The 27,793-nt window shown below is 36.9% G+C and overlaps 1 long non-coding RNA gene and 1 pseudogene across 1 annotated transcript in view; both read left to right on the plus strand.

Moving 5' to 3' along the window:
• LOC137227613 (uncharacterized) overlaps positions 1-27,793 on the plus strand; it is a 435,344-nt gene that overhangs the window by 204,492 nt on the left and 203,059 nt on the right. The gene's annotated exons all lie outside the window — the stretch shown is intronic.
• Positions 18,474-27,676, plus strand: LOC137228261 (WD repeat domain phosphoinositide-interacting protein 3 pseudogene; annotated as a pseudogene).

Consider the following 27,793-nt stretch of genomic DNA (forward strand, 5'->3'; position numbering starts at 1 on the left):
AGTCACATGCAGTCACACTGTTGGGAAGTCTGGGCAACTAATTTGGGCAATGCGAATGCAGTGACGAGGGCAAAACAGATGTGGGTCCTGCTCTCAGGGAGCGACTGAATAAATTAGACTTCATATTGTGCTGGAGTCAAATCAGAGAGGAGTTTAAAAAAACAAGACTGCTGCAGAAGAACAAAATTGTCTCAGTCGAAAAAGAGATTTCACCACATAATAAATAATAATGAATTAATAAAAACAAGATTAGCAAGATCACTTTACAAAGTCAGAGAGGAAATTTAAATTTTAATACAAATATAATTTTAAGTGAAGAAATATAACTTCTAATCAGATATGCTTGACAAAATTAAGTGTTTAAACTCTTACATTTAAAACATGCAATCAGACATTCATACTTCTCAGAAAGTCTTATTTTGTTGTAGTAATTATTGATAAATACAGAAAAGATCTCTTAACATTGACAAGAAACAAATCATGCACAATATCATCTTTCAAAAAGCAATTTTCCATCTGGCTAGCATCTTCATTTGTATTCCTGTGGTTGTAAGATGTATATATTCTTGTTCCTTCAATTTCCTGTCTTGCTGAAAAAGAAAATTTCAACAGAGTGTTTGTATTCAAGTACATGTGTCCATAAATATGATTTAACCCACATTTTTGCAACTAAGGTATGTCAATGTAATTAAAATTTCCTAATTTTTATTTCCACAAAGTTTATAGTCTGGCAGGGACCAGTTAGACTGGCAGACCATCCCCTTAGGCCATCATGAAAATCCCTTTAGATATTGTCCCCCAAAACCTCTAATATGGGTCAGTACAGGAATTAATTGAGTGACACCCCAAGAGCATACTCTATATTAGAATAAATTATCCAAGTTTCTATTTCCCCTTCTCCTACCTATTCACCAGACAAGCTTATACAAGGTGTGTCAGCTAATAGCAGAGCCCAAATAACACAAAGCCACCAATTTAAAATCCCCCAATTTTGCAACCAAATTTGTACATTTTAACAATATTAACCCTTCATGTTATTATATAAACCTCTTTTTACCACAGGGAAATTTGATAGCTGAAATGAAATCTTGTCTCCCTTTTTACAGATAAATTAAAGTCCTAGCTTATGTCTGAAAGCATTTTCTCTCTTGCATTTTCTTCTTATTTTACTGAGGTTCAGTCAAAGGAGAGCTCACTTAGATGTCTTGGCAGAAAAATAGGATTTCTTCTTCATTAGTAACGCCCTGATGAAGGCCTACATTCTCCTACTGGATGTAGTAGATGTCCAGACATGGATGTCTTCCAACTAGAAAACTTTCCTATGTTCTTGTAAAGTTCCAGAGGAACCACAAGACACATAGGAACATTATAGCACCAGTCCCACACTTTCTCCACAAATACTCAGGACCCATGTGGCATTGGAAGCCCCTAAAATCCAAACAGATTCCCACAAATAAAAGCATTTTCCAAGCAAAAGCGATGTCTTTAAAACACAAAAGATGTTACAAGACAGAACTACATTCTATTACAAATAAAAGATAACTTCAAAGACTTTGTAATAACTGGTAGAACTGAAAAGGAAAAATAAAAAATTTTAAGAAAGAAAACTTTCTTGGATTATTTAGCTTCTCCAGAGTTTCCATCAAGTTCCTGAGTCTAGTGTCTGTGAATTTAACCCTCACATGTGAGAAATCTCTCACTTAGAGCTCATTGTAACACTCTACCTCTTATATTCTGAGGTGAACAATGGAACAAAAGAAGAAAATAATAACAACGACAAAAAACCCCTGCCCTGCATACATAAATTAGGAGAGGTTTATTAAAATATCCTTATCTTCTTAAATATATATATAAGTAATACTCAAAGACTTCTCTTTTTTGTTGCTTTTTATTTAGTCCATTTTATTTTTTTATTTAGTCCATTGATCTTAATTCGTATTTCCCCTTTAGACCAGAGTTCTTGGAATCCCAAGTTTTAATTGAGTGCGGTCTCTGACTAGGGCCGGAATTTCCACTCTCTTGTGAGCTGAGAATTTCAGACTTAAAACAAAGACTGGTATAGTTTATGGCCTTACATTTCCTACTTCCCCAAATTCTTGTTTCTCTCTCTCAAATTTTCCATTCTTAGAAGAACCACCATATTCCTTAGCCATTTGCTGGCATTTATGTTAGTATGTAACAATAGCTGCATCAGCAGCCCCCAACTCCTGAATTCCTTAGACCTTGGATGCTCCCTCCCAGGAAAGATTTCTTCCTGAGTTCACATTTGTCCCTGCTAGAGAAATAGACTTATGAACTAGAGATGGAATTCCTTTTGCTTTCCAAACCTGTACCTTTGGGCCCAGTGCAAGTATTTATATATACTCTTCCCCAAACGTACCTTCCGAAACCTTCTCTATCCAGTTGCAGCCGAAAGACTCCTTGCATCTTCAGTTTATTGTCTACAGAATGAAATCTGACTATACTGACTCTAGAAATCCATTTCTTTTTTACTTTGGTGTCTCTCAACACCCTTTTGAAAAGGCCAGTTGAGATTTTAACACTTCAACCTGCTTCTTAATTTGATCCATTTCTCCTTGACTGTGTCTAAAACTAACATATGCTGAGTTTGAATGTCTTCCTTCCTTTCTTTTACTATTTCCCACAGCTTATGTTTTAACTGCAAAATCAAAACCTCTTACAAGTGGATTTCCTTGCCCCTAAGTTTCTGATAGTTTGCTTATACAATGGAAACTCAGTTTTCTGTTGCCAGCCTTCTTACCTGCTGCTTGTAGTTATCCCTTAGTCTATTAGCAATTCTGATAGCAGAGTCACTGTGTTGTTTCCTTCTTAGCAATTGAATTTCTGATAAATGCATTTTTTTTTCACCTCAGTGCAAGGAGATAGTACAACTTTTATATACTAGTGATTTCCATTTCTCCTTATCTTTACAGATGAACTTCAGAAAAGAACTGTGCTAGAACTCATATTCAGGAACCTGGGTCCCCCCAAATCTATCCTATTATCAAGATTTAGTAATAAGGGAGTCCCTTAGAACTTGGCTGGAGATAGAGGGGAAAAACAAGACAAAAAGATCCTGGCATAAATACATCAATCTGAAAGTAAAAGATCTCTATACAGGGGTCCTGATAATTTTGAAGTGAATTTTCCATGATACTGGAAATGAATATGAACACCTAAACCACAATAAGCAGAAGAGTGGCAAAGAGTATGTGTTCATAAAAACCCATTTTTTCTCCTCCTGGGATCATAATAAAACTACCTTTGCTAGCCTCCTCTTCAGTTAATGAAGTCTGATCCTTGGGATATGAGTGAAAGTCACGTGTACCACATCCAGGCCTGGCTAATAAAAGCCTTCAGTATGACCCTCCACATGTGCTGCTTGTCTCTTGGCTTATCTGCCATCCAAAGACAGAGGATTCAGTTGAGGCCTTGAAGGCCCTAGGAACAGTGGGGCACACAATAGGAGGAGCCTGGGTTCCTGAGAGACTCTGTGGAGCAGAGCACCCACCCTTCTCCTCCATCCTATTTGATTTTGAGGGAGTGAAAAATAAAATTCTATTTTACTAGTCCACTGAGATGTGGAAATTGTTTTATCAGATAGCCTGCCCTGAATAATACAATAAAGTGAAAATTAATATAAGAACTGTTTTCTGTGTGGAAAGGATGGATTTATTCAGCATTTTCTGACTCAAAACTCAAGTAGCAGTGTCCTGAAATCAAAGCCACTTTAAGATAAAGTGAGTCTCCAGAACTCTTTTTTTTTCTTTTATTTCCTTATTTATTAAAAAAACTACCTAGTGATAACTTAGAATTCTTTTTTTTTCTTCGAAGATTTTACCTTTACCTTTTTTCTTGTTTACTGTATATAGTTTATCTCATTTTAACTTTATTTTCTTGCTATGCTGCACCTGTAGGAGTCACCCAATCAAAACTAAAGGTATAAAATTGAATGTAATAAAATGATGAGAGCTCAGAAGCTAAAAATACTCTCCAAGCAAATATCTCTAAGAAGCTAATGGTTAAACTGGAGGTTCAGGTTTACTTGTCTCTCTGATAGTGTTCAAAGTGGTGAGGGGGTTGTAAAAATGTCAAAAAGTCACTGAATTAGAAAAGGATTATCAAATATTGCAATAGGAAAAGGAGCTTTTCCCTACTTAGGTCTTGTTCAGAAGATCTACTTTGGATCCAGACCAAAGAAGACTGTGGCTTAGCTCCCAAAGTTTAGAGTCACAGAAAAAAACAATAAAATTTTGTTTTTATTTTGGTACTTTACATCTCAACATTTTGCCCTTTATTTAATGGATATTCTCATTTGTTCCACCAAAAGATATCGAGTGTAAGTTATGTGTCTTTTAGGATGCCGAAGAGAAGTAGTAGGTATCCAAGTTTTTACTGGCTACCTGTTACCAAAAGTTTGAATAGAGCACTAATATGAATGGATAACAAAACTGTGTGAAGGAATGCTTTACTATTTCCTGGGGCTTTGTCCTTAAGCTCTAATATGGAGCCTAAGTTGCAATGAGATTGACTAGAGTGCAGAACTCTGATGACCCCACAGGCTGAGATTAGGGAGGCTTAATTTTTCTCCTTTCAGATAGGCTTTACTCTCTTTCTAACATGTATCTCAGTATGCCTGAGTGGGTGGATACAGGATGAACCTATTCTCTTGTGGTCCATGACTTAATGCAACCTCCCCACATATAAAGAACTAAGATGGAACCTGACATGACTCAGCTCAGAAGCAAATTACTTTATCTTCTTAACCCCAAAGGTTTACCCTCTGACACTGTAATCTAGTTAAAGAGAAGTTAATGGCCCCTCAACAGAACAACCTCTTCCTAGGAGTGGAATAAAGAAAAAAAGCAATAGTTTCCAAGTTAATTTACTTTTTGAATCAATAGACATAGTGCATAGTGATAGGAATCTTTTATCAAGTTGAGTAGCAAGGTTTTTGAGAAGAGGGGCAGATGTTGAGAGAAAAAATGACTTGAATGTTGGCAGGTAAATATTTTGATTTCATTTCCCCAAATGAAAAACTCTTCTAAACAATATTTTAATGCCACTGGATGAAATCAGGATAGAAGCTTGAAGAGGAACATAGATAAAACACAACACTTAGAACCAAAAGATCTGGGCTGCTGACTTTACCTTCCTGGGTTTTGTTTGATTTTGAGTATTTTAAAACTAATTTATAATCTTTGGTTTTCTAAGTGATCTTGCATATGTATATAGCTATGCTTTTGTGGATATCAAAATAATTGGAGATCTTATTTCCAGTTGATGATATACTGGACATTATTTTCTACAGTCTTAATAATATCCCACATTGCTCTAGTGGAGACTTCTGGCTATACTACATAGAATGTCACCAACAACCACAGGGAAGGAGTCCAATTTAAAATATATATATAAGATAAAAGTCTAGATGTCACAGGAATCCATGAATTATGTCTGTAGGTTTATTTTCAATCCAGGAAAATAATCAAGACTTTGAATTTCTAGATTATTCACTCACATTATACACACACACATACACACACAAATTTCAGATGCATGTGATCTGTTAAGAAAACAAAATAAATGTGAGACATCCAGCTGAATACCACACATTCAGACTCCTATTTCATAGCCTAAGTTGAAGTAACCATCTAGGAATTACATTTCCCAACCTTCCTTGCCTTTAGGTAGTGCCACGTGAATGAGTTTTCTGACCAATTAAAAGTGTGCAAAACTAATACAAGCCTATAAAAACCAACCAAATCCATTCTCCCCTCTCTCTTTCCTCATCATCTGATTGAATGTCGACCCTCAGGGCAACCTTGGAAGTCAAGTGCTGAATCTGAGTGATGGGTATTCGGCTGTTCATTGTAATATTTTTAAAACGTTTTCATTTTTTAACTTTGTTCTCACCTCCAGTTTGGACCCAGTTTGGGAAGGCTATCTTCAGTGGGAAAGTAGCCATGCTTCACTCCTTCTCTAGTTCCCTAACTTATATCTCTTCTCTCCCATATTGCTAACCACGGTTTCTGACATGTCTAAGATTCACGTAGACAGGACAGGATGGGTGAGGCAGATAGAACAGAAAATTTCTTCTTGACTAGTATTATTCCAAGCTGTTATCAAATTCTCTATATGGTAGGGGAATAAGGACTACCTTTTTCTTTTTTGAAGTGTTGCATGTGGTCTTTAGTGCCCTCTTATGCATAGTTTCCTTTCAGAGGAAGTCTCATCTCCCCTCCAACTGGTTTGGGGGCTATTTCTAAGACATTTATGGCAGTGCTCTCTTTAACAAACCATGTCTGGTCTGTTGAAACCTGGCCCTTAGGTCTAATGTCATTAGAAAGTATACCTCCTTCCTTACTGAATCCTCCCTTTCAATGTTATGGGTTACCTCAGGCAGCCTCTTGTATTTTAGATTTCACAAGTGGGAGTCATACACAAGTCCACTATGTCCTCCAAATTGGTGGGGTCATTTATAAATCTCTCTCAGTGCTTACCTGATGCTACTATCACTAGGCTTCAGTTGATGTCTGAGTACCTTCCCCTTCTCCACAGGAGACAGGGACTCACAGCACACAGAGGAAAATTAGCTCCATTGAAAGTTTTTTCCAAATATACTTTACTTTTGGTTTTCCAATTCCTTTTCAATATCTTGACATAGGTGAGAAAAAAAAGGGTATATCTAACTTATGTTATATGTGGGGTGAAATACTGTATGCTGAGAGTGGGAACCAAAGGTATAAATTAAATTTACAAAAGAGTCAAGTAATTCACTAATTAGTGCTAGGAAAAGTGACTATCCGTATATTTTTGTTTTTAAGTTATTTTTTTGATGTGGACCATTTTAAAAGTCTTTATAGAATGTGTTACAATATTGCTTCTGTTTCTATGTTTTGGTTTTTTAGCCATGAGGCATGTGGGATCTTAGCACCCCCACCAGGGATCAAACCCATACCCCCTGCATTGGAAGGCGAAGTCTTAACCACTGGACCACCAGGGAGGTCCCACTATCCATATATTTTTTAAAATCTCTCTATAAAGTAATATTTTCCAGATGGATAAGGTGTGCAAAATTAAGTTATAAAACTTTTAGAAGAAAACATAGAAAAATGTCTTCATGACACTAGAGTGTGGAAGGATTTCTTAAATGTTTCAAAAATGACAAAAATAAATAAATTTAAAAGTATCATTATTAAAAATATCTGTATTTAGCAACCCACACCACTGGGAGAAGGCATTTTTAGTAAATATAATCAGTAAAGGATTAAATGGACACACACACTTAAATATATATTTCATAAATTAGTAAGAAATATAGAATAAAACAGTATTTAGAAAGAAGGAAGCAATAACAAATCTAAGAATGTAGAGAGAAGGGAGTTCTCATACATTATTGGTGAGACTATTAATTGAAACCATCTCTTTGGTAAACAAAGTTGAAGATGTACATATTAGCAAGTCCCCATTTAGGTATATACTTTGGCTCTTTGCAGTCTTGTTTATTGTAGCTGAAAATAGGCCTCATCTTTATTATTTACTGATGGAGGTAGATTAATTAATTATTATGAACTGACATAATGGAGTCCCATACAACTTAAAATGAATAAACTGAATATAAATTAATCAACAAGGATAATTTCCAAAAACTAAAAATGTTTAGAGAAGAAAAAAAAGATGTGTTCTTATCTTCAATGCATGGTTTTCATCCTGGAGTACCTCTGCCACTCTATCCTTTCTCTCTCTTTTGAAGAGCCCCTATCATAGGATTTAGATATGTTTCAAAGAGTCTGTTTTCTGGATTCAACCATGCATAGACAGTTCTTGGGATTACAGTGATCTTAAAGGTATTTGAATCTGTGAAAATCTCTGCCTTTTAAAATAATGACTTTAATTTGTTCACTGAAGGAGTCTGTCCAGTGAGCTTTCTAGGCTCATCACAGCTTTTTGTCTTACTAACTTGCCTTTGCCAATTTATCTCTACTCCTTTCCTTAGGAATGGTCTCATTTCTCTTGCCCTAACTTCAGAGATGTCCTCTGCTTTTCAACCCTTTTTTCCTACTGAACATATTTGTTTTTATCAGCAAGCTTCTTGTGATTTGAGCACTAGCTATCTCATTACCTCTTTCCTATAATTATCTTAAGCCTCTTCCTTGGGAATTATTTCGAATCCTGTACCCCAGAAGGTTGAAGACAGAATAAACTAGAAGCATCAGATCTGTTGACTAAATAATTTCAGCTGCTCCTAATAATTCCCACATTGGATTACCCCTGTCTTTAAGAGAAGTAAGGTTTGGTCATCTTTCCCAGACACAATCCAATATGTCATCTGTCAGCTGGTAAACTGAGAAACTAGTAAACTAGTCTGCATTAAGATGAAAAGAAATGTGAGTTATTTTATATCTTACAATTATCAGAGTACATGCTTAGAAAAAGTACATAAGAAGCTTTTTCTGAAGATCTTAAATGCCTTCATAGTCAACGGAAAAAAATTGTTTAGATTTTGCATTTCTGAGTGTATTCACTAAAGAGTAGAAGTTTTCCTGATTTCTAAGAACCTATTTTGCAATTTGAGAAACTTCTTTAGATTGCTCTGATTTGAGCTAAAAACTTCCTTAAGCCTTTAAGACCAGTTAAATAAGGTGAAAGGAGGCATCTGGTGACTTAATGAAACCAGACAATCAGTCTGAGTTGAAAAGACTTTTCTTTCCACTCTTCTCTTTAATGCTTTCCTCTTGATTTTTGAATAATGTCTTTTCCCAAATCAAATGTCTTCATGTTCAGAAAAACTGAAAACTTCCAGCAGATATTCAAATATTTGGTTTGCATAACTGCTAAACATTCCAAATTTTGGAAACATCTAGACAACTGTTCCTGGGTATCTTCTATTACTCCCAAATCAATGTCTATCCACATATATATGTTTTTGTGAACTTTTTTCTGTTTCTCTATTGTATGTCAACTCTTTTGTGAGATGACTGACAGTGTCAATATTCATACATTATTTCTGAGAAAATATAAGAGCACAATGATTGTGCTGTTTTCCAACAGGAACCTGGACAAATGAACATAGAAGCATGGTGCATAAGACAATCACTGTCCTTCTTATCCACTCATAGCCATAGGCTGTACAATGTTAATCATAAGAGCATAGTCAAAACCTGAATTTTTAAGGACACAGAGCTTCCTGTAGCATTAAAATTAAAGTTTTGAGAAAAGATAACAATTACTTTGAATCTACCTTGATTATTTAATATTAGCAAATACAATAGTTAACAAATAATGAATTGTCCTTTACTAATAATCGCAGTGGAGTGGTTGGGAGCCTGGTAAAGCATGAGAATATATTATTTACTTACATATATTCTGACTTCTTCTCTAAGTAATTTATTGTGTTTTTATATGAGAATGTTTAGAAATATGCCATTAGCAAGTTGACTGCAGCTCTTCTCCAAATTATTTTTGTTCTGGGAACCAGACTGAAGGAAGAAATGCAATCTGGGCATACAACAAAGGGAAAAAATATATATAGTGTACTGTTTACTGATTTTTAAAACTTTAATGGAAATGACAATCATAACTTTTGCTCTCATTTCATTGGACAAAGAAACTGATATAGATAAGGAAAATATCGATGGAATATGAAACATAATCCTCCTGCAGGGAGGGATACTGAAGGAAGAAGAAAAAATCCAACTCATCACACCCTTCATGAGCTTATTTTTATCAGTCTGTCAGCTAAAAGTACTTCCTAGTATCTTTCACAACTTGCTGTTTCCTAATGTGTTGTGTTTGCATGTGATCTGAAATTTTAAATCTGCCAGAATCCTTTGTTTTGATTTTCCTTCTGGCAATTTCCTACTCATTCTTTAAGAACTATAAGACCTGTAAAGGCCCTCTTAGCATCAAGAAACTATGTGGTATATTTAGAGTTACTTTTATTGAGAAATTTCTCATAGGTACATAACTCATATCATTATAGCCACATCTGTATATGTCAATGAATATCCAGTGCTTGTGCAGTCACAGCCTCCAAAGTTGAAGCCTCCTGAGTTGGAAATAATACCACATTTGTTTTATTATAAGTAGTGCAGGGCAATTAAACAGACCGATAGAGAGATACCTGTCTTTGCTTCCATTTAAAGGCAGATATGTTTATTTCTTGAGTTCCCTAATGTGGGGAACAAACCCATCACCACACCTCATCAGGCAGATTTCCTCACAGGCCATGTGGGCTGAGTATCAAAAGATCACTGTGTAATTAGCATATTATTTGGTATATTGATATACTATTGGGCATATTCAAAACATATCACTTGGTATATTACTCTTTTTCTTACATGTAGTAATCCCCAAATGGTTTTTCTGTCTCCTTAATGTAATAGTTACCCCTTATGTCCCATCTTTAGTTCAGCAGTCTTGTTCTTCCATGAAATTAGTTTGGTGGTCTCCAGACCGTCCTTCATCCCGTAGCAGAGAGACCACTGTAACTGCAATAAAGTTCTGCTGTTACAGAAGACTACAGGGCAAAGAGTTGGAGACACAAATGGAAATAACATTTTAAGATCAGAACACTCTTGCTCTTCTCCCATACTTCTGGGAATTTCCCAGGCTCTGTCTCTGGGGGCTTTAGTTAGCCCTAGAGTTTCATAAACCTGAGCCTATCTGAGGTTTATGAGGCTCTTGTGGTTTTCTATATTGTAAGGAGCGGTGAGAACTAGTAGAACTGCCAGCTGCTAGTAAAACCCATAGCTTTTTTTTTTTTTGGTTTTTCTTTTTTTTTTTATAAAATCACATTAATTCTTTTTATATTTATTACATGTTAAAGTGATCATATTTAGGTTATATTGGGTTAAATAAAATATATTTTTAAATTAAAAATATAGGTTTAGAGTTTCCCTGGTGGCACAGTGGTGAGAGTCCTCCTGCCGATGCAGGGGACATGGGTTCGTGCCCCGGTCCGGGAGGATCCCACATGCCGCGGAGCGGCTGGGCCTGTGAGCCATGGCCGCTGAGCCTGTGCGTCCGGAGCCTGTGCTCCGCAATGGGAGAGGCCACAACAGTGAGAGGCCGCCTACCGCAAAAAAAAAAAAAAAAAAAAATACATATATATATATATATATATAGGTTTGTTGAATATATGATAAATGTGTTAAAGTATGAAATTTGAAAGCCTAAAGGAACTCTAGAAATGATCCAGTCTAGAGGATGCTAAACATTGCTGAACATCAGAATCACCCTGGCAGATTTTTAAATTATGGATGCTGGAGTCGAAGCTGCAGAGAAATTTTGTGGATCTGAAGTAGGGTGCAGATGACTCAGTCATCAGATCCAAGCCTCTCTTTACATTTTATCAGTCTCTTCTGTTATCTTCCCACAGTATTCAATTCAGGAAGCTACAGAGAGCAAGTGCATATAAATGTGATTGAATGACATCTATTATACATTCAGAATCCATTTTTGGCTGACAGTACATCCCATGCTTGTTTTGTAAGAAGATAGACACCTAGGATATTCTTTCAGCATGTAACATTTAAGTCAGCTTCTTTGCTTTTGATGGGCATGTCTGATTCCTACCTACTGGTTCCCACCTAGGTTGCAGAGTTAGAGAGTAACCTGAATATCACCCCCTACCACCCCCACCAAGAAATAAAAATCTCTAAAAGGAGCTTCTGTTTAACCTGCTTAACTAAAAAATAATGCTCATGAATATCCTGGGATATTTCTCAACCCCTCATCCTAATAAAAAATTTTAATTTTCTAATTCAATGTAATAAATAATCTTGAGCACTACTATATGCCAGATACTCTGCTAGGTGATGGATTATGTGACCTTAATTGCACTGATGAGAGCATACAAGACCACAGCAGAAGACTGAGCTAGTTATTATCCTATCAGCATCCTTGCCCCTCACACTCAGCTTAATTATGTGCCCCTAACACGTTCAGGGATGCAACTTCAATGCTTCGGTACACTTTACTTGCAGAGCCTTTCTCTCTGTTAAGGTTGCATTGAACAAATACCACTTTTCACTCTGCCCTCTGATTTCTGCTTCTTTTCTTTGCTCAGGACGCAGTGTGCTTTTTCTCCCTCAGTTCTTCTTGTGAAATCTAAAACACTTTTAACTAATTTCTGGATTTTTTTGTCTTTTGAAAGTAGTTACATTCAATTCTCAAATAGTTACTTAGAAGAGAATACCACCACCTCCTTTGTAAAAAGAATATGAATTAAATTTAAAGTTTCTGCCACACAGATTCAAGTAGTCATGTTGCAAACACCACTGACAATCCAAAAGCAGTCTAGTTAATTCTTAGGTGCCATACTGACTGGTTCCAGGACAAACTTGTTTTTGTTCCATACCCTTGCCATTGTTGGTGTCTTGCCTTCACTGTTGGCCAGGAGGCATCATGCTTGATCTTATGTGAATTTGGTCAGTACTGTTTATTTTGTTGTCACATCAACATAATCAATGTATTACGTGTGTTGTTGGTACCAAGCATTTTGAATTTAATTGCTTTTCACGATGTCTTCAAAAAGATTGTTACAATTTACCAATTAAATAAAAAGTGTATGTATGCACGATGTCCTGGACACAGAACAGCATGATATATGACTATAGTCTAAGTGTAAAAAAAAAAAATCTAAAAGTATTCTTTAAATGAGTAGCAAATAAATATTCTAAATGAAAAGAAAATCATGCCATAGTTTCATTGGTAGGAGACTTTTTTTCTCTTTTAGTGGTATATAAAATGATGTGTTTCACAGTCAGTTTTTTTTTTTAGAGGAGGCATTGTGCCTGGCAAAACATTACATTCCCAGCTTTACTTACTGCCTGACATGGCCAAGTGATTTAGTTCTACATATTGAGATATGACTACAAGTCATTGGGTTGAGATTTTGGAAAAAAAAAAAAAAAAGAGAGAGAAAAATAACTCCTTTAAATGGGCAAACTTCACTGGCAGAGGCTGTCTTCCATCCTCCTCATTGGAATGAGGACTTGACACTGGAACTTGAGGACACTTCTTAAGATCATGTGACCTGGAATACATGATAAGGATGAAAGAAATATAGGGGTAACCTGAGTATTTTATGAATTTATGGGACCAAGGTACCAGCCCTGGACTTCCTACCTGCAAACTCCCTGGTATATGGGAAAAATCAAATCTTGAATTTTTACTGTTTTTCAGGGATTTGTAACTCACACCTGATCACAAATTTTGTTGCTACACATAGATTCAAATGCATAACATGAAATTTATGAAACTTCAATAACACCCCAATGAAAGCATTTCTAAATAATTCAGTAAGAATCATTTTGCAGGATGTTTTATTTATATAAGTAATTCATATTCATTGTATTAGAATATGTAGATGAATAAAATGAAAATAAATTGTCATCATCTAAATTCCCAACATTAGATTACTAATTAACTTTTTCCAATGTAACTAATAAATATAAACAAATAAATATTAGATTCAAACTTTTACAAAGATATGTCAAAATATATATGCTGGAATCAAAGTGAAGAATTTAAGGGTGTTCATTGTACTATTGTTCCCATTTTTAAGTAGGTTTAAAATTTTTCAGGTTAGAGATTATGTATACACATGTATAGATGTATATGTATAAAACTTCTTCATATATTTTCCAGAACATTTGGTCGCCAAATACCATACTTGGAGAAACTTTGGCACTTCCTTCAATGCTTCTTTGGGCAAACTCAGGATTCCAGCACTGAGAACCAAATATTTGAGTCTCTATTTCACTGAGCCTAGTCCCATAACTATCTTTACCCAAAGAGTTGAAGAAATTCTTTTATTTATTCCCCTTCCCCCAACCTAGAAATAATATCCCTCAAACATACACTCACTGCCCAACTTAAAAACTGAAATGAAAATTCTGACAATGCAGAAGTGTGTTATATTATAGAACTAATTAGAATCCTTTGAATTTGAAAGAAAAAGGGAACCTGCTATATTGAAACAGAATTATCAGAAAATGCCTGCTCTGAAGTATATTCACATTTGGTAAGTGAAATAGCTTTCAATATGTTGTTCAGGAATCCCACAGCAGATCATTAATGAGCTAGTCCCCATAACTGATTACAAGTCCCTTCTAGCAAGGGATGTAATTAAAGTCTTAGATGTTTCGATTTTCATGAATAGCAGTTTGTCCTCCCTTGGTGCCTTTTATCCATGCTCAAGAGTTCTTTGCAATTATTAGCTCATTAGTCCTAGTGGATTTTTTAATTTAATTGTAAATTAGTAGACCCTACAGAGTTAAATATAAAACAAACAGAATGTTAATACCCTATTTCATGAATATATATACCAATGACTAAACATTTATTATCTCAACATATACATTAATAATACCAGCATTGACTTCAACTCTCCTCTAAAGCACAGTTCCTTGCTTCACACATATTACTACTCTGTGGAATTTATCCCAACCTGAAAGCTCCTTTTTTTCCTTTTTTTTATACACCATTCCAAAGTTTAGCTTTTTGTAGAATTTATTTTTTATTGGAGTACAGTTGCTTCACAATGTTGTGTTAGTTTCTGCTGTACAGTGAAGTGAATCAGCTGTATGTATACATATATCCTCTCCCTCTTGGACCTCCCTCCTGCACCACATCCCACCCGTCTGGGTCATCACAGAGCACCGAGCTGAGCTCCCTGTGCTATACAGCAGGTTCGCACTAGCTAGCTGTTTTACACATGGTAGTGTATTTATGTCAAACCTAATCTCTCAATTCATCCCCCCTTCCCCTTCCCTGCCCCATGTCCACACATCCATTCTCTATGTCTGCGTTTCTATTCCTGTCCTGCAAATAGGTTCTTCTGTACCATTTTTCTAGATTCCACCTATATGCATCAATATACGATATTTGTTTTTCTCTTTCTGACTTACCTCACTCTGTATGACAGACTCTAGGTCCATCCACATCTCTGCAAATTTCATTTCTTTTTATGGCTGAGTAATTGACATTTCATGGCCAAGAGGTACATGAAAAGATGCTCAACATCACTGATTATTAGAGAAATGCAAATCAAACCTACAATGAGGTGTCACCTCACATCGGTCAGAATGGCCATCATCAAAAAATCTACAAACAATAAATGCTTGTAAAACATGGTGTGGAGAAAAGGGAACCCTCTTGCACTGTTTGTAGAATTTCTATATATGCTCATATCACTACTTTGGTGTATTAGTATAGTAAAATCTCTCTCATACTTTATGGACAAACATTTTGATCAAATACTCTGATTACTGAAATATCATTGTAACTATTTTTCAAGGATCTTACATTGTCATTGCTTCCATTAACACCTTCAACCTGGGAAGGAAATCATGGACATTTCCAGTGTTTCTAAGGGCCTGAGAAACACTTGACCTTGTGCAGAAGAGAAAATATCAGGTGTAACTGAAAGACTAAAAGAGGACAAATATTTATCACATCGATAAATAGAGAAGTGAACTCTGTTCCCCCTGAAATTGATAGACGATAGCGAACTGTATCATTGACAGCTGAAATTTATTCTACCCAATTTCCATTCATCCTCCAACTCTAACATTCCCCTGAGACTCACCCCCTCCCTCAGTCTGTTCCAGTGCTGTCATTCCATTCCTGGTATGGCGGGCCTGCATGTGACTCAAGCCTGGCCAGAGTATTGCTTTCACTTGACCGTGGTGATTGGCGCATGTGTTAGTTTCCTGGTACTGACATAGCATAGTACCACAGACTCGGTGGCTTAAGCAATAGAAAGTTATTATCTTACAGTCTTACAGTTCCAAATGAAGGTGTCAACAGGGTTAGTTCCTTCTGGAAGCTGTGAAGGAGAATCGGTTCCATGCCTCTCAGCTGGCTTCTGGTGTTTTGCTGGCAATCTTTGGCATTTCTTGGGTTCTTCTGCATCATCCCAATCTCTGCCTTCACGTGGCATCTTCCTTGTGTGCCAGTGTATCTGCAAATTTCCCCTTTATAGGAAAATAGGACACCAGTCATTTGGATTAGGGACTTACTCTACTCCCATATGACCTCACCTTAACTAATTAAATCTGCAGTGACCCTATTTCCAAACAGGGTCGCGATCACACGTCCTGGGGGTGGGGGGAGGGGTTAGGACTTCAACATATGAATTTGAAGGGGACACAATTCAATCCATGAGTCCAATATAAATGCATAAGCTAATGAGACTCAGTGAAGTGCAATAAGAATTTCACTGTGAATCCTAAGAAATACTCTAAGACTTTTTCCTGCACAGAAGCATGAAGGGACAGGAGCTGCTGCAGTCACATTATAGCTGCTGGGTGGGAGTGAGGTTCTGCAGAAAATGTATCTAATGTTGTAGAAGCAAAGCCAAGAAATGAAGATAGAAACGTCTATTTGCTTCTTGTTGAACACTGGGTACAACCATATCTGAAGTCAAATACCCCCTTAACTGTTCAGTTTTATGAATGAAAATATTCCCCCCTTTTTGTTAAACCTGTCTTAGTATCACTTTCTTCCCATCGCCACAGAAATAGAGTCGTAATTAATATGATTAAAGAGTGGGATTCGAGATGGGATATTCATGTGAACTGCAAAAAGAAGGGTGAGGGAATGAATAATTCCTTTCTGCTTTTCTGTTTTTGTATTCTTTTAGATCAAACTCAACTTGACGAGTTCCTGCACAGTAATATGTAATGCCTTGAAAGCATAAGTGAATCTAATTATTCTGTTTCTATGAAATATTGAATTCCTTCACATAACAGCAATACAGAAAGGCACAATTTCCTGTAACAACAAATCTCCCAGCAAAGAATCAAGGTACATGTTCCCAGATGCTGGGTCCATGCCTTGCTGGAAATAAAGAGACAATCAAGCTGAGGGCAAGAGGATTAGCACAGATCACAGGTCACATGCAGACAGTCAATGACATTGAAAAGTGGTCTTCCATCAGAGACAATGTCCAAACAGTGGAACTAGAAAGTTCGTGGGGGTGGGATGGGAACCTGACTTTCTAAGTGCATAGTGGTGATGATGGCATGTCAGGCAAAGTCACATCATCTCTTAGAAATATTTAGGAGCAGGGACGAAGGGGAGCAAGGCCTATCTTCCAGAAGCACAGCAGACAATAACAAGTCAGGCACATGTGCTGTGTCGGGTTCTTCCGCATGTATCATTCACCCTGAATCTTCCAAATACTTTAAGCACTCCACCACTTACTTTACTTGTATGCCCTAGGAACCCAAGGAGCCTACTTTCAGAGCACCAGTAGTCTTCTTATTGTCTCTAGTGGTGTTTGATAGTGAGGTGATTCTAGTCAGCGAGGAGACTTATGCCAAAATTATCATGGAGGTGCCTGGTACCCTAACTATAATTTCCATATCTTGTTCGTTTTCTAAGGGTGTACCATACACTTGAAGCTAAATTAGCTTCTCACTGGTTACAGGTGAAATACAAAGGAATGCTCAATAGGAACAGAAAGGAGAAAGCGTGAATGGGGGGTAAGAAATTAACAGTATAAGGAGCAAGGGAGATGATACTGTACAGAGACTGCCAATGTAACGGTATGTAAGGAGCATAACTTCATGCTGTTTTTGGTAATTTGGAGAACTCTGGAACTATTTCAATGCATAAATAAGGGTACTCAGCCTTGGAACCTCACACCTCTAAGCTGCAGGCTCACGGCAGAACAGTAGCCTCCCGATACATGCATGACTGTGTAGGACAACTTCTGTGCCTCGTCCTGGTCTTCCTGGCCCAAGTTTTAAGCCAGCTGTTGTAACAACCAGCTTCACACACATATGGAATCTGAGAGCACCTCAGCTTTGCCTGTCTGCATGCCTTCTGTTCTGTGCTCCAGGTCTTCTCTGACATTGTGGTATGGGATACTTGTAGCAACTGGGTGGCACTCACACTTGTGCAGACTGGAATGCCATAGAATAAGCATCTGATGGGGCAGTCCTTGACTACTGGGAGATGGGAGCTGGTACATGAATGGCTTTCTCTTTTTTCCTTCCAATGAGCAATTTGGAGGCACATTCTACATTGCTCCTCAGAAGATTCCAGCATAATCTAGCCCCAGCGCCCACAGCTGTGACCAACTCAAGAACACCCCTTGTACTGTTCTCTGGCATTACACCTCACCCTCTGCCACCACCAATTACCTGCATTCAAGTTCTTATCTCAGACTCTAATTTCTGGGTGGAACCCACACTACCAAAATGACCTTCTGGGTTTGCTGTATGTTTTACAGCTAGAATCCCATTGTGGTTCAAGGGACTTAACACTTATAAATTCCTAAATCTTTTTACAGTAGAGGATGCAAAAAAGAGTTGCTGATGTGCGAGAAGCAACAGGCCACAAAGCAAAGCTGGCAATTGAGAGTATCAAGCGTTGTGATTTGGGTTCATATTTTAAATCTTCAGTTTTCTCTATAATGTAGGTCCTGATCAGAAGCCACCCGGTTCTGAACTGGTATCATGGTTGCAATAGCTATGGATGGTAAAAGTTCCTGTCTTTGCCTTTTCCACAGTGGCCTCCAGAGTGAACTTTGTGAACTACATGTTAAGTCAGACCAATTCAAATTCTCTAAATTTGGTACTCGGCTTCACGTTTATGTAGATTTGCTTTTTGGAGTGTGTGGAAGAATGAGCGTGGGGATAGCAAGTGATGGTAGGAAGTACGTAACTATCTAAAATATTTTATTCCTAAACTTGATTACACATAAAAATAACCTGGAGAAAAAATTTTTTGAAAATATGAATTCTTGAGCTCCACCCCAAAGGTCCTGACTCCATTGATCTAGACAGAGTTCCTGAGATCTATATTCTTAAAAGCTTCCTAAGAGATTCTGATACATGGCCAAATTAGGGAAATAGTGATCTAAATAATTCATGAAGGATTTTAAGAGAATTTGTTACCTAAAACTATAAATTTTTCTACCACAGGGCTGGAAGCTTAGGCATTTTCTAAATCACATTTCCCTACTTTTTAGTGAGAAAAAGTATTAACTTCTTGATTTGGGAAAGGAGTTTAGAATTTAATTTTCAAAATAAAAGGTTTAATTTCATATGTTTTGATCTTTCTGAAAATTAACACTTAGAGGTAACTTTTTACATACTTTCATTTAGAGGCATCTATAGACAAGCTTAGTTTTAAAGAAATTATGTATAGGTGTAACCACATAATAGAAAGTGTACACAGTTAATTATAATACTTCATCAACTAATTAGCATTAACTAACTATACAATTAAGATTTTGATTGAAAAAGGCAATTAAGTTGAATATAATGTCAAAACAGAAATGCACCTGAAATATGGTGCAAACTGCAAATTATAGTACGTATGTTTCACCTTCACCTTCTTTTTGTTGCAATTCATGGGGATACCAATTATACTTAGACATATACGTGGACTTAAAGAAATCGTCCTGTATCTTGAGACTGCTGAGTATGTGCTGAACCATTGATATAATTTATGAAACCATCTAATCTGAACTGCCTGAATGAGAAATTTGGATATCTCACTTGGCTATTATCTGATGTTCAGAAAGTCTCAATAGAATATATTTTAAAAGATGTGAATATTTGACTAGTATTAAACTGCAATAAACTATAATAAGGGTCTTTGAGAAATTGGAGTCAAGCTAGCAGTTTAATAAGACATTTACTTTTCTGAAAGCCAACTTTATACTGAGTCTGATTTAAACCTTTGGATCCCTCCAAGAGCAGTGCTTCAAGTTCAGTCTCCTTTATCTAATCTTATTTTGCCTGTGACTGCTGCTTTTACATCTGAGAATCCCTTATTATGAGTCTTAGAAATAGAACATTTGATTATGAGTCATTAGTGGAGTTTAGGGCCCTCAAGGGAGTAGACAGTCTTGGATTTTGAGGTGCAGAAGCAAAGCATGGTCCAGAAAGCTTCTGTACTAATCACAGGGCATGTTGTAGGATACTCTAATACTGGTGTAAAGTAAAAGAAAAGGAGAAATTAAATCCATAGTAAAAGTGCCTCTGAAACAAAGGATGAATGATGACCATGCATTTTGGCCACTGTGGAAAAAGCAGGATTTTTGACAAGCCTTTTTTCCACCCTCCTTATTTTTATTTCCTTTTCCTTCTTTTCTCCTCCACCTCCCCTGCTTCCTGCTCCTCTTCATTCTTCATCTTTGTCTTCTTCTCCTTTGAATTAAGGGAAGGAAGGGGGTTTTCTATGCTTTGTACAGTGGGTCACTTTGGAATGCTCCTAAATGAGAAATTTGTCTTTCATTTTTCTTTGCAAGCTGCTTATGCTGTTGTGTCTAGACTCTAGATCATACTGCCAGTGAGAGCCAATTAAGAACATCTATGTTAATATCAAGGCCACCAAGTGCACGATTATCAGACTGTGCTTATGCTTTAGCTATACGTAGAACTCTACAAACAGTGGCAGGCTGGTCAGACAAGCCCCTGGGGCTGGGGGTGAGGCTTCTGATTTAAAGTGTGTGCTGATTTCTGTGGTTTAAAGTACTCTCACAGTAGCTGATTTCAAGATATCAGCATGATGAATTGAATTTAGAGTTAGGGAAGAGAGCCACTTTGCACTCTGCTTGTTTTGTGAATCAGCTGTATCTTTTCTAAAGCCCAGAGTGAACTACTAGGTGATTGATGTGGGACAATTTAAGTTTAAATGTAAAGAGCATGTGTCACTATAGGAAAGAAAAGGGAAATTCTAATGTAAAAGTTGCTTGGGAAGCTTTTTATGAGAGTTAACTGAAACTAGGGGAGCTATAATAAGCTCCCTACTGAAAGAGCAGGGAAACTGGACTCAAATTTCCTGGGACTGTTATTTCTGGTCTCCAAGATTAGGCACTATCAGTGCCTTCTATTAACCAGTGTTCCTTTATGTATAACCAGTAGTTACCTGCTACATCATTTACTGTAGACTATTTTGCTGCCTTCTTTCTTCATGTTAAGGATTTATCTAGCTTTGGATGCCATCTGACTTACTGAGGAATAAATAGGGAGGTCTCCAGGTAATACATCAGTACCCAGATGTTCAGAGAGTTCATATCCATCTGGAAATATTTCAATGCTCAGCTCAGTAAAAGTTGCCTAAGATTTTCCAAGCCCAGTAGCTGTCTATTTTCTCTACATTATACCAGACTTGAAGGGGCTACAGCTTCTAAAGTGGGACAGGGGAATGGGAAGCGTTCCCATTAGAATTAGAATCACAAAAATTTGGTCAAACTCATTTGTGATCACAAGTTAGGTTTTCTATTTAAGAAGTTGATAATATTGATTATTTAGTCATAAACTCTTTTATATGAATATCCATTAGATGGATACCTTCATGAGAGCTAAAAGTAAGTTTTTTTCACCTAAACTTATGCTGCCTCTTATCACTGTTTCCCCTAGATATGATTCATTATATCATAGGACAATGGAAAATAGAATGCAATACCTCTTAACTATTTAAATGTGTCATGAGACCAAAAGCATATCTTAGGTGATTTGAAGTAGATTCATAATCTGAACAAAATAAATTAGTGCTGTGTTGATTTTAGTATCAGAAATCTTTTGGTTCAATGATGTTTCTAATTACTCAGCCATAAAAAGAAACGAAGTTGAACTATTTGTAGTGAGGTGGATAGATCTAGAGTCTGTCATACAGAGTGAAGTAAGTAAGAAAGAGAAAAGCAAATACCGTATGCTAACACATATATATGGAATAAAAAAAATGGTTCTGATGAACCTAGGGGCAGGACAGGAATAAAGATGCAGAGGTAGAGAATGGACTTGAGGACATGGGGAGGGGGAAGGGTAAGCTGGGATGAAGTGAGAGAGTAGCACTGACATATATACACTATCAAATGTAAAATAGATAACTAGTGGGAAGCAGCTGCGTCGCACGGGGAGATCAGCTCGGTGCTTTGTCACCACCTAGAGGGGTGGGATAGGGAGGGTGGGAGGGAGACACAAGAGGGAGGTGATACGGGCATATTTGTATACGTATAGCTGATTCACTTTGTTATACAGCAGAAACTAACCCACCATTGTAAAGCAATTATACTCCAATAAAGATGTTAAAAAAAAAAAAGCCTGTATAGTAACATGAAAATATGTGTGTTAGAATATTATAAAAAATTATAAGAATCCAAATTATATGTAATTATTCACAGACCTATGCATAGACTGTAGAAAATACACTGTATTATTAATATATAGCAAAACTATGGATAGTTAATATTATTTTTTATTTTCTAAATTGTACATAATAGCAGTACATTACATAAAAATTTTAAAATAAATTTATAAATAATCACTCAGTTCATAATTAAAACAATTACCAAAAGAAAATCAAAATCTTTAAAAATTTTGGCTTTATCTCTATATGGGAAGAATATCTTAATTTCTTTTTATGCTCGTTAACTTTCAAATCCTAGATCAAGAATTTAAAGCCTGCCTTTAAAATTTCTCACAAAAAAAGATTTATAGAGTTTTAGAAGTGAACAGACACTACTCCCTGTGATTTTTATTCATCTTCCAAATAGAAACCTTCCAAACCTTTTTCGTCCGTGAGTCAAAGTTTCTAATGACTTAATTTTTCAGGAAAAGTAGGGCAAAGTTTGATGGTCAAAGGACATCTTCAGAAATCAAGTGAGGTCAGAGATCACTGAGCAGATCCATACCATCTGGGAGGTCAGAGCCAACAGAGACGGTTAAATCTTGAAAACGCAATTTACCAGAGGCTTTGAAAGTTCTCTGAGGGTCTCTTATTGCTTTAGGCATTTCAATTTTAATTTTATCCCAGGTTAAATGAAGTTATTGTTATTTTAAATTATAAAATATGTGCTTGTTTTGGAGGATACAAAATATGGGAAGAGAGAAAGATGAATAAAGACAACATTCTTGCCCCATGAAGGCAAAAATGGCTAACATTTGGTTGTGTTTCCTTTCAGTATTTTTCCATGAATATTTTTGCTCACAGGTAATATAAAAATATTACTGTATGCACAATTTAAGTTCCTATTTGGCTTCTTAACAGCCTAACATAAGAATTGTTCCACATTACTTCTGGAAACACTAAATAAGTTTAAATTGTTGGATCAAAAATAGGAAATTACACAGTAGAGTAAGGTGGGGACTGAGAGTCATGGGGTTCAATCCCCAACATGTCCGTGTTTGGAAGTACAAATATGGTACCAGTTTCTGTGGCTGGCAGGGAGGATGGAATAGGTGGACCAGAATGAGTTGGTGCAAACAAATCACCTAATAAGGGTGTTAAAATACAGGTTTCCTAACTCTAGATACAAATATTCTGATTCAGCAACCTTAAGGTAAGACTCAGGGTCCGCATTTTTAATAAGGACCTTGGGTGATTGTATTGCAGGAGATTCTGGGACCACCCATTGAAAATCAATGGATTAGATCACATTTTGTTTTCAAAAATTGTTATGGAGGAGTTGGAAAAGTCCATAGACAATAGAGGACATGCAGGAAAAATACTAAAGTTACCAGCACTGCCTCTCTTGAGTCCAGGAAACCCAGAATAAGTAGCTCCCTAGGCGTAGCTGGTCAAAGGGCTACAGCCACACTCCTCAAGGCCCACAGTCTTTTCCAAGCTGTGTCAAGCATTCTTTACTTTCATAGCATCCTTGCTTTTCCTGTCTCTTCCCTTCATGAATGCTTCCCGTGACCTTTCAAGTCTCAAGTTTAGTTAATGGTAGAGTTCATACTGGAATGTAGGTCTCTTGACTCTTTTCCAGGGATGTTCCTGCTTGCACCATCCTTCAAATCCTAAATTTCAGGGTTCCCAGGCAATATCTCTTTCAGGAAGCCTTTCCCAGTTCTTCAGTCTTTTCTGTGTTTCTACAGTAACTCCCCACACTCCTGTGAGCTTACTTCTTTCATTATGTTTATAATACAATTAGTTCACTTACCATCCTTCCCTACTAGACTGAGTTATCCTAGTGCCAAGCATAGTCCTTGGCACAGAATATATACACAATAATGTTTAATTAATTAACAAATTTTAAGGCATTTATGGTTAAAAGGACATAGCAAATCTACATGGTATGTTTTCCTCTCCTTGGTTAAGCTCTGTGTTTTTTCAGTTGCCAATATTTTGAAGTTTCATCTCTTGTTTAGGCAGCATTTATAGTAATTCATCTTTTCTGAAATAGCAGGAGTGTATCATTTCACTCTATTGTACATACATCTTGAGGTAGGATTTCTTTTTAAATTTATTGATTTCAATTGGTTGGCCCGATTTCCATCAGAGGTTTCATTTTAAGTTGTTATTTTATCCTCTGATCAGAATTACTACTCTGTAAAGGAAAGGAATAAAGTGTTCAAAGAAGATAGTTATGTCTATTGGCACTATATTAAAATGCAAATGCAAAGCAAACTGGAAGAAGTCAAGCTGCCAAATAATCTGGATCATTTCTGAGTCCAGGAGAAAAATTCAAATTACTCCTTTTGTCTATAGCAAGCCATTGCAAGCCTCTACATGCTTATTCTTTGAAAGAAAAACAAAACTAACTACAGAAGTGAACCGGAGGATATTCATTCTTCACGCTAGGTTACCCAATAAGAGCACCCACTGACACTTTCTAACATATTTTCAAAAATAAACTTTTATTTGAAAATATATTTATAATGCAAATTATTTCTGAATCATTTTGGGTTTCACGGAAACCCCAGCCCCACCTTCTTAGCCCCCAAACTGTCTCCAGATACCTTTCACACCTGTCAATAGACCTAAATATTGACCCTGTTTTGTTTACCTGTTGGCAGTCATTACCTTTGGGGATTCCCTTCACCTAAGACTCTCTGAGAGTTGTACAGAATCCGTCCAGCTCCTTGCTTTCTTGTAAAACTTGGACATAAGGCTGCATAATTGAAGAATTTCCTTGCTAACCCTCATCTCAATATGTTGTCTGACTCTCTATTACCTTTCTAATTTTATCCCTTCCATTCTGCCTTTGCCTTACTCTGTTCTAGCTTCTTTGATCTCCTTGCTGGTCCAAAGCCACCGAACACTCCTGACCCAGGGCCATCATCCTGTCATCTTTGCTCGCAATGCTACTCCTTTTCCCCTGGAACTCAGCTTAGCCTACCTCCTCACTTCCTTTGGGGTCTTTATTCAAATGTCAGCTAAGCAAAGAGGCTGCATTCTCTATTTCTTCACTCTGCTTCATTATTTTTTTTCACAGCATTTATCACTCATTGACACATTAGGCTGTTTAAAGTCAGTTACTGTGAACCTGACTATGCTAACATGAGAACAATGACTGTTTTCTTTATGGCTCATGCACCAGCACCTAAAAAAGTGCCTGGCACATAATAGGTGCTTAAAAATATTTATTAAATAAATGAGTGATTACTATGGGGAAATAGTGAGGCAATTTTTGAAAAGGATAAGTGACAAAAGTTCTGAGGTTTTAAAAGAGCATTTAAAATAAAGTTCCTGATCTTTATACCTTAACTCCTTTGGAGATAGTTATTAGAACTAGTGATATTTATAGACTCAGTTTTCATTTCTGAGAGGAATCCCATCGTTGCTGTCTCCTTTTTCACACCCTTGACTTTAAAACAGAACTCCATTTTCTGTAGGAATGCAGGTTTGTGTCAAAAAATTATATATAAAAATGGCATCATAAGTACATTCTGTTCGTTTTTTTTTTTTTAAGGTCTAGAATTTATTCCTTGTCCTTGTTTTCTCCAATCTTATAAATCTCTTTTCTTGGTTGTCATAAACTATCATATTTTACAATAAAAGTAAATATATGAAATTTAAAAGTAGTACATTACAAACTATTTGGAAAATTGGAAAGAGAAGAAAAATCCCTCTTAATTCTACTGTACCACAACAGCCATTGGTTATATTTTGATGATTCCCTTCTAGACTTTTTTCTACCCATATATATTTTTTTGAATTTTATTTATTTTTTATATAGCAGGTTCTTATTAGTTATCCATTTTATGCATATTAGTGTATTTATGTCAATCCCAATCTCCCACTTCATCATACCACCACCGCCCCACCACTTTTCCCCACATTCTGTTTTATAACTTCATGTTACATAAGACTAATACAAGAGTACCCATTTCTGTCAAAAAATAACCTTCACAGTGTAGCTTTGAAGGATAAAATAATTCTCTTGATAAATCCCCAATAATGAGACATTTAAGTTATGTCTAATTATTTTTTAGCTTCCTAAACTATACTGAGATGTTCATTTGTGTAGAGAAATCTGTAAATTCATCCATAGATACTTCTATTGGCTAACTTCTAGATGTAGAATTGTAATCTCAAAAAGCATGGCTATTTTTAAAGCTTTAGAAGTACACTCACAAATTCCCTTCCAGAAAGACTGTAGCAATTTACCAGCAGTGCGAGAGAGTGACTATTTATGGTGTCTGTGTTAGTTAGGGTTCTCCAGAGAAACAGAGCTAATAGGATATAAAAGGAGATTTATTATGAGGAATTGACTCGCACAATTATGGAGACTGAGAAGTCCCACAACCTGCCATGTATAAACTGGAAACCCAGGAAAGCCGGTGATGGGATTCCCTCTGAAACGAAGGCCTGAGAATGCGGGGAGCTCATGACATAAATCCCAGTTTGAGGGCAGAAAAAGAGATGAAATATCCCATCACAAACAATAGGCAGAAAACGGGGCAAATTCCTGCTTCTTCAGCCTTTTTGTTCTATTCAGGCCCTCACCGGATTAGGTGATGCCCACCCACATTAGGTAGGGCAATCTACTAAGTCAACGATTCAGATGCTAATTTTATCCAGAAACACTCTCACAGACACATCCAAATATAATGTTTAATCAAATATCTTGGCATCCCCTGATCCAGACAGGTTGACATATAGACTTAACTATCACAGATCCACCCCTTGTCAACTTGGCACTCATATCCATCTCTTTAAGCCATACTTAATTTCCATATAAAAACAGTAACAAGGTTATAATTCCACCTAACATGGTACAACTTGCATGCAACCGAAAGCCTAACCCTTTTGCCAGAAGAGGAGCTCTTGAAAAGGAACACGCTCATTAACCTAGACTTTTCCACAGAATTCAAGGAAGCCAAATTGAGGTGAGACAGAATTGTCCCTTTGGACCTCGTGATTAAGGTGTTTACATGCGCACACAACCCCTACCAGTTAGTTGCATGTCTTTAAAACCTACTATAACTCGAAAGGCCTTTGTGTTTTGTGTCCCAGTAGTAACAATCCCTTCTTGGACTTCCCAGACACGTACGTGAGTCAGGTGCAGCTTGTGGACCTGGCCAGCACCAGGATGCTGCCAGTGGACATCCCCGTACAGGAAGGTATCCGGAGCTGCACTGCTCTCGACCTGTAGGGAAAAAGAATTGCAATCTGAAAAAGGGACTCATGAGAATATTTGCTGCTTCTATCGGGGCATTGAATCCAGGAACTATGAAGAACATCTCAAGCAGTAAATATTTATCATAGCATGCTTCCCTCATCTGTGTATCTAGTGACCATGGCACAGTGTACATTTTTGCTGCCAAAGATCCAAAAGAATAAACAGTCTAGCTTGGCATCAGCCAGTTTCCTTCCAAAATACTTCATTTCCAAATGGAGTTTTCCCAAATTTCAGGTTCCCTCAGCTGATCACCCCATTGAAGTGCTGGGTGTGTCTCTCAGACCCCTCTGGGGCTAACACTGGCACACTGTGGACCTGTGGGTAAAAGGCAGGAAGGGATTGCCCCAATGACCTTTGGCCTCAAAGCCATATGAAGTCTTTTCCTTTCCTAAGGAAGGCTTTCCATTTATTAAG

Source organism: Pseudorca crassidens, chromosome 7 (assembly GCF_039906515.1).
Source record: "Pseudorca crassidens isolate mPseCra1 chromosome 7, mPseCra1.hap1, whole genome shotgun sequence".
Lineage (NCBI taxonomy): Eukaryota > Metazoa > Chordata > Mammalia > Artiodactyla > Delphinidae > Pseudorca > Pseudorca crassidens.